The following is a 7,589-nucleotide window of genomic DNA, read 5'->3' on the forward strand; positions in this document are numbered from 1 at the left end:
GGCTGGTTGAACACGAAAAAAAAAAATATATATATATATATATACATATATATATATATAAATTAAAAAATCAATGTGATTCATCATATCAGCAACAGACGAAACAAGAACCGCATGATCCTCTCGTTAGACGCAGAGAAAGCATTTAAGAAAACACAGCATCCATTCGTGATAAAACTCTTCAGAGTGTAGGGATAGAGGGATCATTCCACAACATCTTCAAAGCCTGGTACGAAAAGCCCACAGCAAATATTCTCAATGCGGAAGCACTGGGAGCCTTTGCCTAAGATCAGGAACAAGACAGGGAGGTCCACACTCACCACTGCTATTCCACAAGAGTCCTGGAAGTTCTAGCCTCAGCAATCAGACGACGAAGAGATCTTGAAGGCCATCAAATTGGCAAAGAAGCAGTCAAACTCTCCCTCTTCGCCGAATGACATGACATTCTACGCAGAAAACCCAGAAGCATCCACCCCAAGATTGCTAGAACTCATACGGCAGTTTGGTAGCATGGCAGGATACAAGGTCAATGCCAGAAATCAGTGGCATTTCCATACACTGACAATGAGACTGAAGAAAGAGAAATTAAGGCGCCAATCCCATTGACAACTGCACCCAGAAGCGTAAGATACTTAGGAATAAACCTACCCGAAGAGGCAAAGGAGCTATACCCTAAAAGCTATAGAGCACTTCTGAAAGCTATCGAGGAAGACACAAAGAGATGGAAACGTATTCCATGCTCATGGATTGGCAGAATTAACCTTTTGAAAGTGTCCATGTTACCCAGGGCCATTTACACGTTTAATGCGCTCCCTATCAAAATACCATGGACTCCCTTGAGAGAGTTAGAACATGTTATTTTAAGATCTGTATGGAATCAGAAAAGACCGCGAGTAGCCAGGGGAATTATAGAAAAGAAAACCATATCTGGGGGCATCACCACAATGCCAGATTTCAGGTTGTACTACAAAGCTGCGGTCATCGAGACAGTGTGGTACTGGCCCAAAAATGACACATGGATCAGTGGAACACAATAGAGAGCCCAGAAGTGGCCCCTGAACTTCATGGTCACCTAATATTCGATAAAGGAGGAAAGACTATCCACTGGAAGCAAGACAGTCTCTTCAGGAAATGGTGGCCTGGAAAATTGCACATCCACAGGCAGAAGAATGAATGAAACTAGACCACTCTCTTCTTGCACCATACACATTTCGAGATAACTCAAAATGGATGAAAGATCTAAATGGGAGACAAGAGTCCATCAAAATCCCAGAGGAGAACACAGGCAACAAACGCCTTTTTGGAAATCGGCCACAGTAACTTCTTGCCAAGATACATCCATGAAGGCCAAAGAAACAAAAGCAAAAAGGAACTATTGGGACTTCATCAAGACAAGAAGCTTTCGCACAGCAAAGGATACCATCAACAAAACTAAAAGACAACCTACACAGTGGGAGAAGATATTTGCAAATGACGTATCAGATAAAGGGCTAGTTTCCAGGATCTACGAAGAACTTCTTAAACTCGACACCAGAGAAACAAACAATCCGATCATGAAATGGGCAAAAGACGTGAAGAGAGATCTCACAGAGGAAGTCATACGCATGGCCAACATGCACATGAGAAAATGCTCTGCATCACTTGCCATCAGGGAAATACAAATCAAAACCTCAATGACATACCACCTCACACCAGTGAGAATGTGGAAAATAAACAAGGCAGGAGACCACAAATGTTGGAGAGGATGCGGAGAAAAGGGAACCCTCTTACCCTGTTGGTGGGAATGTGAACTGGTGCAGCCACTCTGGAAAACTGTGTGGAGGATCCTAGAAGAGTTACAGATAGACCTGGTCTACGACCCAGCAATTGCACTGCTGGGGATTGACCCCAGAGTTACAGATGCATTGAAATGGCGGGACACCTGCACCCCGATGTTTCCAGCAGCAATGTCCACAATAGCCAAACTGTGGAAGGAGCCTCGGTTTCCATCGAAAGAGGAATGGTAAAGAAGATAGATGAGGTTCACGTACACAATGGAATATTACTCAGGCATTAGAAACGACAGATACCCAGCATTTGCTTCCACGTGGATGGAACTGGAGGGTATTACGCTGAGTGAAGTGAGTCAATCGGAGAAGGACAAACAGTGTATGTTCTCATTCGTTTGGGGAATATAAATAATAGTGAAAGGGATTCTAAGGGAAGGGAGGAGAAATGTGTGGGAAATATCAGAACGGGAGACAGAACGTAAAGACTCCTAACTCTGGGAAACGAACAAGGGGTGGTGGAAGGGGAGGAGGGCGGGGGTGGGGTGAGTGGGTGACGGGCACTGACAGGGACACTTCACGGGATGAGCACTGGCATGTGTTATTCTGTATGTTGGTAAATGGAACACCAATAAATAAATAAATTTATTATTAAAAAAATAAATAATAAAATGATAAACATAGTAGGAAGAGCTATACGCCAATAAGTTAGGCAATCTAGAGGAAGCGGACGCATTCCTGGAAGGCCACAGACTACCAAAATTGGAAAGGGGAAGAAATAGAAAACCCGAACGGGCCGAAAACCAGGGAGGAATTTGAAGCAGTCATCAGAAACCTCCCAAGACACGCAAGTCCAGGGCCAGATGGCTTCCCAGGGGAATTCTATCAAACCTTTAAAGAAGAAACCATACCTATTCTACTACATCTGTTTCGAAAGACAGGAAGAGATGGAGTACTTCCAAATTCGTTCTTGAGGCCAGCATCACTTTATTTCTAAAACCAGACCAAGACCCCACCGAAAAGGAGAATTAGAGACCAATATCCCTGATGAACATGGATGCAAAAGTTCTCAACAAGACACTGGCCAATAGGATCCAACAGTACATTAAGAAAACTAACTGTTCACCATGAGCAAATAGGATTCATCCCTGGGACACAAGGCTGGTTGAACACGAAAAAAAAAAATATATATATATATATATACATATATATATATATAAATTAAAAAATCAATGTGATTCATCATATCAGCAACAGACGAAACAAGAACCGCATGATCCTCTCGTTAGACGCAGAGAAAGCATTTAAGAAAACACAGCATCCATTCGTGATAAAACTCTTCAGAGTGTAGGGATAGAGGGATCATTCCACAACATCTTCAAAGCCTGGTACGAAAAGCCCACAGCAAATATTCTCAATGCGGAAGCACTGGGAGCCTTTGCCTAAGATCAGGAACAAGACAGGGAGGTCCACACTCACCACTGCTATTCCACAAGAGTCCTGGAAGTTCTAGCCTCAGCAATCAGACGACGAAGAGATCTTGAAGGCCATCAAATTGGCAAAGAAGCAGTCAAACTCTCCCTCTTCGCCGAATGACATGACATTCTACGCAGAAAACCCAGAAGCATCCACCCCAAGATTGCTAGAACTCATACGGCAGTTTGGTAGCATGGCAGGATACAAGGTCAATGCCAGAAATCAGTGGCATTTCCATACACTGACAATGAGACTGAAGAAAGAGAAATTAAGGCGCCAATCCCATTGACAACTGCACCCAGAAGCGTAAGATACTTAGGAATAAACCTACCCGAAGAGGCAAAGGAGCTATACCCTAAAAGCTATAGAGCACTTCTGAAAGCTATCGAGGAAGACACAAAGAGATGGAAACGTATTCCATGCTCATGGATTGGCAGAATTAACCTTTTGAAAGTGTCCATGTTACCCAGGGCCATTTACACGTTTAATGCGCTCCCTATCAAAATACCATGGACTCCCTTGAGAGAGTTAGAACATGTTATTTTAAGATCTGTATGGAATCAGAAAAGACCGCGAGTAGCCAGGGGAATTATAGAAAAGAAAACCATATCTGGGGGCATCACCACAATGCCAGATTTCAGGTTGTACTACAAAGCTGCGGTCATCGAGACAGTGTGGTACTGGCCCAAAAATGACACATGGATCAGTGGAACACAATAGAGAGCCCAGAAGTGGCCCCTGAACTTCATGGTCACCTAATATTCGATAAAGGAGGAAAGACTATCCACTGGAAGCAAGACAGTCTCTTCAGGAAATGGTGGCCTGGAAAATTGCACATCCACAGGCAGAAGAATGAATGAAACTAGACCACTCTCTTCTTGCACCATACACATTTCGAGATAACTCAAAATGGATGAAAGATCTAAATGGGAGACAAGAGTCCATCAAAATCCCAGAGGAGAACACAGGCAACAAACGCCTTTTTGGAAATCGGCCACAGTAACTTCTTGCCAAGATACATCCATGAAGGCCAAAGAAACAAAAGCAAAAAGGAACTATTGGGACTTCATCAAGACAAGAAGCTTTCGCACAGCAAAGGATACCATCAACAAAACTAAAAGACAACCTACACAGTGGGAGAAGATATTTGCAAATGACGTATCAGATAAAGGGCTAGTTTCCAGGATCTACGAAGAACTTCTTAAACTCGACACCAGAGAAACAAACAATCCGATCATGAAATGGGCAAAAGACGTGAAGAGAGATCTCACAGAGGAAGTCATACGCATGGCCAACATGCACATGAGAAAATGCTCTGCATCACTTGCCATCAGGGAAATACAAATCAAAACCTCAATGACATACCACCTCACACCAGTGAGAATGTGGAAAATAAACAAGGCAGGAGACCACAAATGTTGGAGAGGATGCGGAGAAAAGGGAACCCTCTTACCCTGTTGGTGGGAATGTGAACTGGTGCAGCCACTCTGGAAAACTGTGTGGAGGATCCTAGAAGAGTTACAGATAGACCTGGTCTACGACCCAGCAATTGCACTGCTGGGGATTGACCCCAGAGTTACAGATGCATTGAAATGGCGGGACACCTGCACCCCGATGTTTCCAGCAGCAATGTCCACAATAGCCAAACTGTGGAAGGAGCCTCGGTTTCCATCGAAAGAGGAATGGTAAAGAAGATAGATGAGGTTCACGTACACAATGGAATATTACTCAGGCATTAGAAACGACAGATACCCAGCATTTGCTTCCACGTGGATGGAACTGGAGGGTATTACGCTGAGTGAAGTGAGTCAATCGGAGAAGGACAAACAGTGTATGTTCTCATTCGTTTGGGGAATATAAATAATAGTGAAAGGGATTCTAAGGGAAGGGAGGAGAAATGTGTGGGAAATATCAGAACGGGAGACAGAACGTAAAGACTCCTAACTCTGGGAAACGAACAAGGGGTGGTGGAAGGGGAGGAGGGCGGGGGTGGGGTGAGTGGGTGACGGGCACTGACAGGGACACTTCACGGGATGAGCACTGGCATGTGTTATTCTGTATGTTGGTAAATGGAACACCAATAAATAAATAAATTTATTATTAAAAAAATAAATAATAAAATGATAAACATAGTAGGAAGAGCTATACGCCAATAAGTTAGGCAATCTAGAGGAAGCGGACGCATTCCTGGAAGGCCACAGACTACCAAAATTGGAAAGGGGAAGAAATAGAAAACCCGAACGGGCCGAAAACCAGGGAGGAATTTGAAGCAGTCATCAGAAACCTCCCAAGACACGCAAGTCCAGGGCCAGATGGCTTCCCAGGGGAATTCTATCAAACCTTTAAAGAAGAAACCATACCTATTCTACTACATCTGTTTCGAAAGACAGGAAGAGATGGAGTACTTCCAAATTCGTTCTTGAGGCCAGCATCACTTTATTTCTAAAACCAGACCAAGACCCCACCGAAAAGGAGAATTAGAGACCAATATCCCTGATGAACATGGATGCAAAAGTTCTCAACAAGACACTGGCCAATAGGATCCAACAGTACATTAAGAAAACTAACTGTTCACCATGAGCAAATAGGATTCATCCCTGGGACACAAGGCTGGTTGAACACGAAAAAAAAAAATATATATATATATATATACATATATATATATATAAATTAAAAAATCAATGTGATTCATCATATCAGCAACAGACGAAACAAGAACCGCATGATCCTCTCGTTAGACGCAGAGAAAGCATTTAAGAAAACACAGCATCCATTCGTGATAAAACTCTTCAGAGTGTAGGGATAGAGGGATCATTCCACAACATCTTCAAAGCCTGGTACGAAAAGCCCACAGCAAATATTCTCAATGCGGAAGCACTGGGAGCCTTTGCCTAAGATCAGGAACAAGACAGGGAGGTCCACACTCACCACTGCTATTCCACAAGAGTCCTGGAAGTTCTAGCCTCAGCAATCAGACGACGAAGAGATCTTGAAGGCCATCAAATTGGCAAAGAAGCAGTCAAACTCTCCCTCTTCGCCGAATGACATGACATTCTACGCAGAAAACCCAGAAGCATCCACCCCAAGATTGCTAGAACTCATACGGCAGTTTGGTAGCATGGCAGGATACAAGGTCAATGCCAGAAATCAGTGGCATTTCCATACACTGACAATGAGACTGAAGAAAGAGAAATTAAGGCGCCAATCCCATTGACAACTGCACCCAGAAGCGTAAGATACTTAGGAATAAACCTACCCGAAGAGGCAAAGGAGCTATACCCTAAAAGCTATAGAGCACTTCTGAAAGCTATCGAGGAAGACACAAAGAGATGGAAACGTATTCCATGCTCATGGATTGGCAGAATTAACCTTTTGAAAGTGTCCATGTTACCCAGGGCCATTTACACGTTTAATGCGCTCCCTATCAAAATACCATGGACTCCCTTGAGAGAGTTAGAACATGTTATTTTAAGATCTGTATGGAATCAGAAAAGACCGCGAGTAGCCAGGGGAATTATAGAAAAGAAAACCATATCTGGGGGCATCACCACAATGCCAGATTTCAGGTTGTACTACAAAGCTGCGGTCATCGAGACAGTGTGGTACTGGCCCAAAAATGACACATGGATCAGTGGAACACAATAGAGAGCCCAGAAGTGGCCCCTGAACTTCATGGTCACCTAATATTCGATAAAGGAGGAAAGACTATCCACTGGAAGCAAGACAGTCTCTTCAGGAAATGGTGGCCTGGAAAATTGCACATCCACAGGCAGAAGAATGAATGAAACTAGACCACTCTCTTCTTGCACCATACACATTTCGAGATAACTCAAAATGGATGAAAGATCTAAATGGGAGACAAGAGTCCATCAAAATCCCAGAGGAGAACACAGGCAACAAACGCCTTTTTGGAAATCGGCCACAGTAACTTCTTGCCAAGATACATCCATGAAGGCCAAAGAAACAAAAGCAAAAAGGAACTATTGGGACTTCATCAAGACAAGAAGCTTTCGCACAGCAAAGGATACCATCAACAAAACTAAAAGACAACCTACACAGTGGGAGAAGATATTTGCAAATGACGTATCAGATAAAGGGCTAGTTTCCAGGATCTACGAAGAACTTCTTAAACTCGACACCAGAGAAACAAACAATCCGATCATGAAATGGGCAAAAGACGTGAAGAGAGATCTCACAGAGGAAGTCATACGCATGGCCAACATGCACATGAGAAAATGCTCTGCATCACTTGCCATCAGGGAAATACAAATCAAAACCTCAATGACATACCACCTCACACCAGTGAGAATGTGGAAAATAAACAAGGCAGGAGACCACAAATGTTGG

The sequence above is a fragment of the Canis lupus genome, chromosome Y (genome assembly GCF_048164855.1).
Source record: "Canis lupus baileyi chromosome Y, mCanLup2.hap1, whole genome shotgun sequence".
Lineage (NCBI taxonomy): Eukaryota > Metazoa > Chordata > Mammalia > Carnivora > Canidae > Canis > Canis lupus.